The sequence below is a fragment of the Lemur catta genome, chromosome 10, assembly GCF_020740605.2.
Source record: "Lemur catta isolate mLemCat1 chromosome 10, mLemCat1.pri, whole genome shotgun sequence".
Taxonomy (NCBI): Eukaryota; Metazoa; Chordata; class Mammalia; order Primates; family Lemuridae; genus Lemur; species Lemur catta.
The window spans coordinates 37628518-37641499 of NC_059137.1; the positions used below are offsets into that span (position 1 = coordinate 37628518).

Here is a 12982-nt window from a genome sequence, read left to right on the forward strand (position 1 = left end):
GGATACAAATTCTGGGGGAGCAAGTCCAGAAGATGATGCATAGGAAGGCGAACAGAATCTGATGTAAGTGGAGCAGGAAAGAAAACTAGATAATATGTGTGTGTTTAACAAGAATTATCATTAGTGGATTTATGAGGAAGCAATATTACGTTCTGGCAAGTGGATGATTTATAGAAATTCTTTTTTGACTTGGTTATAGTCTTTTTTTTTTTTTTTTTTTAAATACAGACCCTTTACTAGCCCTTGTCTATAGAGTAGTAACGCTCTCTAAGGAAGGTATCATTCTGGTATTATTTGAAAGGTACTTGTTTGAATGTAATCTAAAGTACAGTATTCTTATAACTTGATGGATCTTGAGAAATGCTGTATAGTATAGGCTTTGTTTTTGGAGAGAGAGGGCCATTAGAAGTAGTGGTGAAGACTGGTTATGAATATTGAGGTATTTTTCAAGGGATTGGAGGGCAAGGAATCCCAAGTAGCTACTGGGTAAAAGACAGGGTTTAGAGCTGAGAAATGCAGGATAGAAATAGGACAGATGTATGGAAGCAGTTATAGGCAATTAAGTACTTTTCCCTCTCTGACCTTAGGTAAACCTGAAAGAGAAACGTGACTATACCAAATAAATTTTGATGTCTTGTAATGTTCAAGTTTACCAGCACTCATCTTTTCCATGGGCAAGTTATGTACATGGGACAGCAGATAACATTGTGGTTCCTCTGTGAGCCAAGTGTGGGTGTAGGGGAGTTCAACCTTGTCCCCTAGTTGCTAGAGGCCTGACTCTGCCCTTAGCGGCTGTGGAGAATAAAAGTATTAGCTTGGTCAGCTGTTGGCGTGCAGGGCACAAGCAGTTGAACAGCATGGAATTGGGTCTCATAGTTGAGAGTTCCTTGGCACCCTGGCTGCCTTATTCTCTCCTGGATTAGGGGTGTGGACTTCCTCTTGCTGGCTAGTCTGGGCCTCCCAAATCACTTGAGATTCTTTTTTCTTTTTTTTGAGACAGAGTCTTGCTCTATTGCCTGGGCTAGAGTGCAGTGGTGTCATGATAGCTCACTGCTCCTGGGTTGAAGCAATCCTCATGTCTCAGCCTCCCGAGCAGCTGGGTCTATAAGCATGTGTCACCATGCCTGGCTAATTTGAAAAAAAAAATGTTTATATTGCTCAGACTGGTCTTGAACTCCTGGCCTCAAACAGTCCTCCTGCCTTGGCCTCCCTAAATGTTAGTATTACAGGTGTGAGTCACTATGCCTGGCCAAGATTTTTTTTTTTTTGGGTAAACTGTCTTCCTTTGTTTATATTTGCAATATGAAATAGAAGCTTGGCATGAACGTACATACACTCACGCCAGCCTGGGAGGAGGGCAGGCTAAGATTCTTTTTTTTTTTTTTTTTTTTTTTTTGAGACAGAGTCTTGCTTTGTTGCCCGGGCTAGATTGAGTGCCCTGGCGTCAGCCTACTCCTGGGCTTAAACGATCCTACTGCCTCAGCCTCCCGAGTAGCTGGGACTACAGGCGTGAGCCACCGCGCCCGGCCTAAGATTCTTAATCTAAACCAATTTTGTCTTCTGCAGGAATGAATAGATGAATTTCTTCTGCAGAAAAAGGTTGAGAATAATAGCTATTTTCTTAGTAGAAAAAGCAAGAACACAGATTGGAAATTAAACAAAAATAATAAAACAAAACTGGTCACAAAAACAGCAATATAGACCCACAGTGACCTTATATGGGTATCTGAAAGCCTGTGGGCATTCTTGATGGAGACTTGGCTTTTTGAACATAAATTGTGCATCCTGTTTTTAGTGGTTGAACCCTTAGCCCATGAGATAATTCATGATGTCTAGATTAATTATATCCAGTTTTGGGAAAACACCATTCATTTTGCTGTTCCTGGAATGTAAATTTATTTTATGCAGTAGCTGAGATACTCTACATAAAGGTGCCAACATCGTGGTTTTGGAGGTATCTTCTGATCCTGACACTTGGTGATGCCATATTGATTAAGTGCGGTATGTGTCTGTAATCTGAGATTTAATGATCTGTTCAAAATTTTATTAAATGGCTATTGAAATTTTCCTTATTTATAGCATGTTGTTAACACATGTTCTGTAACTTTTCAGAATGATGGAATGTGCCCTTGTTTTTCTTTTAGGGTATGATATTACATGGTTTTTAGGTAAGTTTTACCCAACAGTGCTTTTTTTTTCATGCCTTAAAGTTAGGGTCCTCGTGATGTATTTGTGTTATTTGCTTATATAAGTTTTAGCAGAAATATAGGTGGCTGTTAAGTCAACTGTTTGCAGTTTATTCTTTAACTGAGATCACTTAAAAAGGCAGCTGTTTCACTGAGGTATCTTATCTCAAAAGAGTCCTTGAAAAAAGCAGGATTTTAGACTTTTTTTAAAAAACATGTCTTCTACAGAGAAAATTTTTATTTAGTTTGATCAAGTTTGTTTATTCTGCTAGTTTACTTCACTTATATTATAATTAATTTAGACCGTTTTTGCACTTTAATCTAGGAAGCTTTATATGGGATTTTGCTGATTTTGTTTTGAAGAAGTTAAAAAATGTAGTAGCAGTTCTTACCTTTGTTAAAATATGTTACATCCTAAATTGACTTTGAATAAGGTGAGGTAAATATGGGTTTTAAAATTTGGTTGGGTGGATTGAAATAACGTGGTGCTTCTTCCTGCAGCTCAAGAACCTGAGATATGTATGTTTGAGTTTCTACTGGATTATTTTTAGAATCTGTTGCTCTTGTCTGTTTCTATTCTAAGCATTCTCTTGGAACCTGTTCAAGGGTAGTAGAACTCTTGTGGGGTGGACAGTGATAGAGTGGGGATGGAACACAAGTGTAAACTGAATTCCTGTGATCTGGCAACTGGGTACTTGTTGCACAAGCCTTCCAATTCATTACACTTAGCAGCTCTGTTTCTAGAAAAAGATGACATAGAATTTCCTCATGACAGTATATGAGTTGAAGGTGTTGATTTTTATAGTCTAGTTTCCATGCCCTAGTCATTTTCACAATTTAGTGGTGGTAACAATTTGTTTTTCTTTTTTAAAGACACGGGGTCTCTCTGTTGCCCAGGCTGGCCTCGAATTCCTGGGGTCAAGCGATTCTCCTGCCTCAGCCTCCTGAGTAGCTGGTACTACCGGTGTGCACCACCGTACCCAGCTTGGTGGTAACGATTTTTAAGGGTGTTGATTATTTTGGTAACTTATGCTTTTACCTTGATTTAAGAATTCACTGTCTTCAGAAGTTTTATGTAAAACTAATATAAGAGAATTTGGTTCTTGAATTATGCATTCTGTTTATATATTTTTTGAGCGCTGTTTTTCCAGAGGACTTTAGTTACCCCTTCCCACCCCTCTTTGTTTGTTCTGCAAAACTTCAGTGTCTTCTCTGGACATTTTGTTGCCAGAGATGAAACATTAAGACATTCATTTATGAGTAGGAAATCAGCTATTCTGACATTTGTGTTAGTATGGGGGAGCCATAACTGACAGAAAACAGGCTAGTCTGAATTTGATTAATCATGCATCTTTGCATGCTCTGGGACCATTATCATTATTATTTTTAAGGTTTTTTTTTTTTTTTTTTTTTAAGGAATGTGTTTGCAATTTTTAAGCCAAAGGCCTTTTATAGTAACAATTTGTAGATATATAACCCAGAGCAGTAAACTTCAATTAAAAGAGAAGTGTTATTTCCAAATAATACTTTAACATAAAGTAAGCAATGTTCTTTTCATGTTTCACAAAGCAATTATTCTAGTTTAATCATGAAAATGGGACCATTATTTATAGCCTAATTACATATTCATTATGGAATATTTTATATTGAGAATTGATTAGAATGGAGATATAAAGTCTTAATGTTTTTACTGAGAACAGTTAATTAGTAAAATTTTAATAGTTTGAAATATAACAAAGAGTTTATGGTTTTCCTCATTGACAAGTGAGGATTCATGTACATTACACCAAAATAATGTTTGGTTGTAATTTTGAGGCTGTGAAGATTAACAGTTGTTTTTTGTACATCCAAAGTTCAGTTGTAGCATCCCTTCAACTTAGGTTAAGTATGTTCCTTCTGTACATGCAAATTTTCATCACCAGATGGCACCCCTATAGGAGAGTCTCATTTTGTTAGTGTACTTAGATTATTTTCATAAATGGGGGCACTGAGGAATAAATAATTCAAAAGATGAGTGAGAAAAAGAGTCAGATAATTCAATCACTAGAACTGGTAACCTGGAAGTAAACTACTGATGATTTTATTTTTAAAGTTTTACCCTAGGAATACCACTCATCAAGGCAGGTTTTAATTGAATGTGTAACTTTAGACACATAAGGTAGAATTACAAAGTATTAGTACTGAAGGTGATTTTAGAAATAATCAAATAGATCTCTTTACATCAGCAATACAAATATGCCTTACATTTGTATAATGCTTCATAGTTTTTTTTTTTTTCCTACTTTTTCGGAGACAGGGTCTTTGCTCTGTTGCCCAGGCTGGAGTGCAGTGGCATCATCATAGCTCACGGCAGCCTCTAACTCCTGGGCTCAGGTGATCTCCTGCCTCAGCTTCCTAAGTAACTGAGACTACAGGCAGAGGTCACTATGTGGGGTTAATTTTTAAAATTTTACTTTTGTAGAGATGGGATCTTGCTATGTTGTCCAGGCTGATCTCAAACTCCTAACCTCAAGTGATCCTCTTGCCCCAGCTTCCCAAAGTGCTGGGATTACAGGTGTGAGCCACCATACCTGGCCTACAGTTTTAACGAAGTATATTTGTTCATGTGCATTTATTCATGTCTGAGATACATAAGCTCAGAGTAAGCTCTAAAAGTAATGTAATCATGGCAAAGCAGTTAACCTTATTCTTTATAATATAACCAAAACAATAAACCAACAAAATCTTAAAGTTGTTAAACACAAAAGTGTGTGTTGCAGAGTGTGTATTCATACTGATTGAGAGACAGATTCAAATATAATAAAAAGTTTTAGACCAACCTATTGAGCATATAAGATATTCTAGTTAATTGATTATTTGCTATTATAATGTAAAAGACAGTACAATAATATGTTGTGGCCTTTAACAATGAGGTTGGCAGAAAAATAAGTAAATAATATTGGAAAAATAAGTAAATAATATTAGGGCAGCTAATAAAGAAAAAAATTAGACCTTTTTTAGCTAAAATAGGTTTCAGACACATAATTTTCTTTGTGGTACCTGAATTGGTATGATGAATTATAGTCTCTTTCAATATTACGACATGCAGATCCAAATGATATCCAGAAATGTCAGTGTAAGGTCATTTTATTAACCTGAAATATGTAAGATTTACAAATAGAATGTTGTTACACATGGTGTGAATACTTGGTCTTAACTTGTTTGTGATGTTAAGGTTAGGAGGGCAAGTCAGATAAAGAATGGATAATAGTTTAGCTAAAATATAAATTGCTTATCAGTACTGTAAAATTCAAAGGAAGTGATATATAAAAAGTATTAAGTAATGTAATCCTAGAAACCTGTAGACTGTTCTGGAATATTTTAAATGGATTTGGTAGAAAGTTAAGAGTTTTTTAGTATAATGTAGCCTATTTGAATCATTAACTGTTACACTTTGAGGTTATTTTGCCAAGATTTAAAATGGTCCAGAACCTTTGCATTTTAATTTTGTTTTTTAAAAAATTTTAATTTATTGGCCGGGCGCGGTAGCTCTCGCCTGTAATCCTAGCACTCTGGGAGGCCGAGGCCAGTGGATTGCTCGAGGTCAGGAGTTCGAGACCAGCCTGAGCAACAGCGAGACCCTGTCTCTACTAAAAAAAAAAATAGAAAGAAATTATCTGTCCAACTAAAATATATATATAGAAAAAATTAGCCAGGCATGGTGGCGCATGCCTGTAGTCCCAGCTACTTGGGAGGCTGAGGCAGTAGATCACTTAAGCCCAGGAGTTTGAGGTTGCTCTGAGCTAGGCTGACGCCATGGCACTCATTCTAGCCTGGGCAACAGGGCGAGACTCTGTCTCGAAAAAAAAAATTTTTTTTTAAATTTATTATTTTATTAAAAATTCCTTTTTTAGAGTCAGGGTCTTGCTGTAGCCTAGGCTGGAGTGTAGTGGCAGCCTCAAATTCCTGGTCTCTAGTGGTCCTCCCACCTCAGACTCCTGAGTATCTGGGATTATAGGCACAAGCCACTGCTCCTGTTTACATTTTTCTTTTCTTTTTTGAGACAGGGTCTTGTTCTGTTGCCCTGTGTAGAATCCAGTGGCATCATCATAGTTCAATGCAACCTCAAACTCCTGGGCTCAAGTGATAGCCTCCCAAGTACTTGGGATTACAGGTGCCCACCACCATACCTGGCTATTTTTTTCTATTTTTGGCAGAGACAGATGAGGTCTTGCTCTTGCTCAGGCTGATCTGGACCTCCTGACCTCAAGTGATCCTCCTGCCTCGGCCTCCCAGAGTGTTAGGGTTACAGGTGTGAGCCACTGCACCCAGCCTCCTAGTTACATTTTAATTTTTTATGTTTGAGTATTTTATCAGGACATATTGTTCTTTCATAAATTGATGTTTTTCAAGTATACATTGCTTTATAATTTTATTAAATATTGAGTAGTTAGAACAGAATATTTAATCTTAGGTGCTTCCAATTGTAATGTACATTTTGATTTCAGATATTTTATGATATGAAAAAAGTGTGTGATCAATGATGTAAGATATTTATGAAATATATATAAGTATAAAAAATAAAACAGAAGAACCATGTACTATCACCTAGTTAATAGAAATAAGTTTCATGCAGACTGACTTCTACACTATAAAGGTAAGGAAAGCAAGAAAGACTAGATGTGTAAATCCTCACAAAGAAATGTCACAGTTAGTGAATAGAGAGATTGGAAGGGCCAGGCAGGGTGGCTCAGGCCTGTAATCCCAGCACTTTGGGAGACTGAGGTGGGAGGATTCCTTGAAGCCAGGAGTTTGAGACCAGCCTGAGCAACAAAGTGAGACTTCCAACTCTACAAGAAATTTTGAAATTAGCCAGATGCGGTGGTGTGCACCTGTAGTCCTAGCTACTCAGGAGGCTGAGGCAGAAGGATCGCTTGAACCTAGGAGTAGGAGGTTATGATGAGCTATGATTGTGCCACTGCACTTCAGCCTAGGCAACAGAGCTAGACTCTGTCTCAAAAAAAAAAAACAACAGAAAAAGCGGCGGGTGAGGGAGTTGATGCCTGTAGTCCCAGCACTTTGGAAGACTGAGATGGGAGGATTGCTTGAGGCCAGGATTTTGAGACTATCCTGGGCAACATAACGAGACCCCCTTTCTACAAAAATAAATAAATAGACTAAAAAGAAAAAAGGCAGAGGACTTAACTACTTTCCAGGTTATCAAAGATTATTCTATAATTACAACAGTATAGTATGGAATCACAGTATAGAATAGGAAGCCTGGATACAGACCTGTGCACATTCAGGTATGATTTCTAGCAGAGGTGTGTATAATCAGTGAGAAAATAACAACTTTTAAATAAGTGGGGTTGAAAGAACAAGTCGTCTATGTATTTCTAAAATATTTTAAATTAGATCCTACATTAAAAAGTCAATTTATAGTTATATTTATAGGTATTTTAACAATATACAAAAATCAAAAAAATTTAAAAATTCCAATAGGCATTGTAGGGCAAAATAGAAATTTTTTTTTTTTGAGACAGAGTCTCACTCTGTTGCCTGGGCTAGAGTGAGTGCCGTGGCGTCAGCCTAGCTCACAGCAACCTCAAACTCCTGGGCTTAAGCGATCCTCCTGCCTCAGCCTCCTGAGTAGCTGGGACTACAGGCATGCGCCACCATGCCCGGCTAGTTTTTTCTATATATGTTTTTGGTTGGCCGGATAATTTCTTTCTATTTTTAGTAGAGACGGGGTCTCGGTCTTGCTCAGTCTGGTCTCAAACTCCTGAGCTTGAGCAATCCGCCTGCCTCGGCTTCCCAGAGTGCTAGGATTACAGGCGTGAGCCACCACGCCTGGCCCAAAATAGAAATCTTTACCTCATAACAATGGTTTCCTTTAAACCTGTTAAAAGGTACAAAAAATTGCAAACATTAATAAATAACTTTGAAATTAAAAATAACTGTTCATAAAAAGACAGCTTGCCCTGTGAAAATACAAGCCACAAACTGGAAAGAACTTTACATATATTTGACAAGAACTGTTGTTTAGATTATATAAAGAACTACTATGAATCAAGAAGAAACAGAAAATTACCCACTAGAAAAATGGGAATTTATCATAACTTCAGAGTAGTAAAACAAAAGAGCCCATTAATATATTAAAAAATGCTTTTCCTTGTTAGGAATTAGAAAATATAAATTTTAACCACAATGAGACACCAATCCAAAATCCCCAGGATTAGCAAATATGACTGTACTTGCAAAGTATTGGTGATGTTGTGAAATACAGTCATGCGTTCCTTAATGATGGAGGTATGTTCTGAAAATGTCATTTGGGGATTTTGTCATTGTGTGAACGTCATAGAGTATACATACACAAACCTAAGATGGTATAGCCTGCTACACACCTAAGTTATATGGTATTGCAATGGTAAAGTATTACTCCTAGGCTGTGAACCTATATAGCATGTTACTATATGGAATACTGTAGGCAGTTATATCACAATTATGTGTATGTCTAAATATATCTAAACATAGTAAAGGTACATTAAAAACATAAAAGATAAAAGGTGGTACATCTGTATAGGGCATTTAACCAAGAATGGAGAGTGCAGGACTAGAAGTTGCTCTAGGTGAGTCAGTGAGTGAATGTGAAGCCCTAGGAAATTATGCTAGTGTAGAGTATATAAACACTGTACACTGAAACTTTTTTGACTCTTTTGCAATAATACTTAAAACACAAAGATGTATAGCCATACAAAAATGATTTCTTTCTTTATTTTTGAGACAGGGTCTTGCTTTGTTGCCCAGACCTGGAGTACAGTGACATCATTATAGCTCACTGCAGCCTCCAGCTCCTGGGCTCAAGTGATCCTTCTGCCTCAACCTCCCGAATAGCTGGGACTATGGGACATGTCACCATGCCTTGCTAATTTTTGTATTTTTTGTGGAGATGCAGTCTTACTGTGTTACTCAGGCTGGTCTTGAACTCCTGACCTCAGGTGGGAGGACTTGGCCTCCCAAAGTGCTAGGATTACAGGCCTGAGCCACTGCAGCCAGCAGTTTCTTTCTCCATATCTTTATTCTACATAATTTTTTCTATTTTTAAGATTTTTAGCTTTTTTTTTTTTTGAGACAGAGTCTCGCTCTGTTGCCCGGGCTAGAGTGAGTGCCATGCCGTCAGCCTAGCTCACAGCAACCTCAAATTCCTGGGCTTAAGCGATCCTACTGCCTCAGCCTCCCGAGTAGCTGGGACTACAGGCATGCGCCACCATGCCCGGCTAATTTTTTCTATATATATTTTTAGTTGGCCAGATAATTTCTTTCTATTTTTAGTAGAGACGAGGTCTCACTCTTGCTGAGGCTGGTCTCGAACTCCTGACTTCAAGCGATCCACCCGCCTCGGCTTCCCAGAGTGCTAGGATTACAGGTGTGAGCCACCGTGCCCGGCCTTTTTTTTTTTTTTTTTTTTTTTTTTGAGACAAAGTCTCACTCTGTTGCCTGGCCTAGAGTGCCGAGGCGTCAGTCTAGCTCACAGCAACGTCCACCTCCTGGGCTCAAGCAATCCTCCTGCCTCAGCCTCCCGAGTAGCTGGGCCTACAGGCATGCACCACCATGCCCGGCTAATTTTTTCTATATATATTTTTAGTTGTCCATATAATGTCTTTCTATTTTTAGTGGAGACGGGGTCTCGCTCTTGCTCAGGCTGGTCTCGAACTCCTGACCTCGAGCGATCCACCGGCCTGGGCCTCTCAGAGTGCTAGGAGTGTTAGGATTATAGGTATGAGCCACTGCACCCGGCCAGCTGTTTTTTTTCCCTAGTAAAGTTTTTTGTTAAAAACTAAGACACAAACACATACTAACCTAGGTCTACGCAAGGTTAGGATCATCAGTATCGCTGTCTTCTGCGTCTATATACCACTGGAAGGTCTTCAGGGACAATAATGGGCAGGGAGCTGTCATCTCCTATGGTAGCAATACCTTCTTCTGGAAGACCTCCTGAAACATCTGCCTGAAGGAGCTGTTTTACAGTTAACTTTTTTTTGTAAGTGGAAGAAGTACACTTTAACAATAAAAAGTGTATAGTAAATACATAAATTAGTAGCATTTATCGTTATTAAGTATTATGTATGGTACAGAATTGTGGGTGCTATACTTTCTGTATCTAAATGTCCATATATAGTAGTGCTGATGTTCCAAAGTATGTGCTATGCTTTTTTTCTTTAAGAGTCAGACTTTCACTCTTGCCCACGCTAGAGTGCAGTGGCACAATCACAGCTCACTGCAGCCTTGAACTCCTGGGCTTAGGCGATCCTCCCAACCACAGCCTCCTAAGTAGCTAGGACTTAACAGGCCTGCCACCATGCCTGAGTAACTGTTATTTTTTGTAGAGACTGGTCTGTACCTTGCCCGGGAAGGTCTCAAACTCCTGGTTTCAAGTAATCCTCCTGCCTCAGCCTCTCTATGTGCTGGGATTATAGGTGTGGGCCACTGCACCTAGTCACTTGTACTCGTTTTTGGTCATTTTCCTCTGATATTCACATAGTAACTGTTACATACGTTTGCCATTTTCTTACATTAACTCCTTGCCCCCCACTCAACTCATTTAGTACTCATTCTGTGCAGACGTTTTTGTGTCTTTTACTGAAAAAGTAAAGATTTGAGATAGCAAACTCTGTTGACTTGTCTCTCCTGATCTAAAAATTGAGCTGCAGTCCTTTTCATTCTGCTGGGCTCAAAAGATGGATCTCTTTTCTTTCTTTTGTTTAGTAAATGTATACTAAGTTAACCACATATCCTGTGTTAGGCCCTGGAAGAACATAGGTGACATAGGATAGATATAATTGCAGTCGTCCGGGGGCTTATAAGGTGTTAGACTTGCTCATGAGCTGCTGGGCTCATCTTTGCAAAATTCTACATTGATGCTCTGCATCCTGTTCTAGCTACCACCTCTTGCAAATACAGTTTGCATTTTCTTTTCCTCCCTCACCTTGGCTTTTTCACTGTACCAAAATCATAAGTGTGTAGGGGTCACCAGTTTCCTCCTGGTTGCAGAATTCCAATGAATATTTGATTCAAACCATAATATAAAATTCTTAAATATGTAATAAAAAAGCCTTCCATGTTACCTTAAATGTTCATGTTGTTCAGCATTGTAATTTTTCTGAGTACATGACTGATAATAAAAGAGAGATATAGTGATGGTGGCCTGTAAATTATAGTGTGTCCCTAGCCAGAGGTCTTGTGCTTTGGGAGCCTGCATTGCCTCTAGCTGAGTGCTACGTGGCTTGTTTTCCGGTAATCAATTGTTCTGTCTTCTAGCCTGGGCACTGCCACTCTTTTGCTAGTTTAGGATTATGAAGGCAATAGTTATTTCATAATTTAGTACCTAATTTGATTTGTAGGGTTTATACCCCAGGAAGTAAGCAGATTAGGACTCATTATGTTATTTGTTACCAGACTATGTAGAACTTTTCTAAGATTTACTTTTGGATATTAGGTCCTATACTATAGAATGGCGGTTGAGGATTATAGGTAGTAATATGTATATAAAACATTTATCTTGATGCTTATTAACTAACATGGTAAATTTAAATTTAAAAAATTAAAAAAACCTGGTTCTATATGTACACAGAAATCCCATCCCCTACCCTATTCTGACTTATTCCTGAATCTCACTCTCTAAAAGCAGATTCAGTTCTTCAGTGTTTCTTCTATTTATGTTCATGTTCCTAAATAACATGTTCATACTATGGTTTCTTTTTTCCCCCTATTTTATATTTATCCTTCTCTTTTTTGTCCTCGTAGTTTCTTTATGTCATAATTTTTGGTTAGATAACTATTCACTGTATTATTATAATATATAATCATATAAATGTTATTTATAGCTTAGCCATGAATAGATATATTTTTGCCTTTTTATGGACTTAACAATTGTCTTTCAGTTGCTTAGATTTCCACGTACCCATCACTAATACTTTCTTTCATATGTGTACATTAACCTCTTTGGGTGGTCAAAAACTTTATCCTCAGCTTTTTCTTGGAGGCATCTTTTTAGTAGCCCTCCTTTGACCTCCACCAATTAGATTTGGTTTCTCTATAGGCCTCTGGCGCAGCTATCATCTCCCCTTCCCCAGCCCCTAGCCTTGAGCTACTTGGCTCAGGCAATCTTCCCGCCCGAGCCTTCTAAGTAAATAGGACTACAGGGACATGTTACAATGCTGGCTAATTTTTTAATCTTTTTGTAGAGGTGAGTTTCACTGTGTTGTCCAGGATGGTCTTTAACTCCTCCTAGTCTCAAGAAATCCTCCCAACTCAGCCTCCCAAAAGTTCTGGGATTCCAGGTGTCAGCCACCATGCTCAGCCCCACGGTTTATTATATCATCTTGATCTCTCTTCATCATTTGGGGGAATTCGTTTTCTATTGTGTTAGATCTCTTTGTTATCCCCCAGTCCCTGTCAACCACTGATCTGTTTTCCATCTGTGTAGTTTTATATTTTCCAGAATGTCATAGACAGCATTTTTGTTTTTATTTTAAAGACAGAGTCTTGCTCTGTTGCCCAGGCTAGTGGCATCATTACAACGTGCTGCAACCTCAAACTCCTTGGCTCAAGCAATCCTTCTGCCTCAGCCTCCCAAGTAGCTGGGACTACAGGCATGTGCCACCATGCCCAGCTAATTTTTTCTATATATATATTTTAGCTGTCCATATAATTTTCTTTCTATTTTTAGTAGAGACAGGGTCTCGCTCTTGCTCAGGCTGGTCTCGAACTCCTGACCTTGAGCGATCCACCCGCCTCAGCCTCCCAGAGTGCTAGGA

The 12982-nt window shown here is 38.4% G+C and overlaps 1 protein-coding gene across 1 annotated transcript in view; it reads left to right on the forward strand.

The window, feature by feature from the left end:
- Positions 1-12982, forward strand: part of UBAP2 (ubiquitin associated protein 2) — an 85457-nt gene that overhangs the window by 8960 nt on the left and 63515 nt on the right. The gene's annotated exons all lie outside the window — the stretch shown is intronic.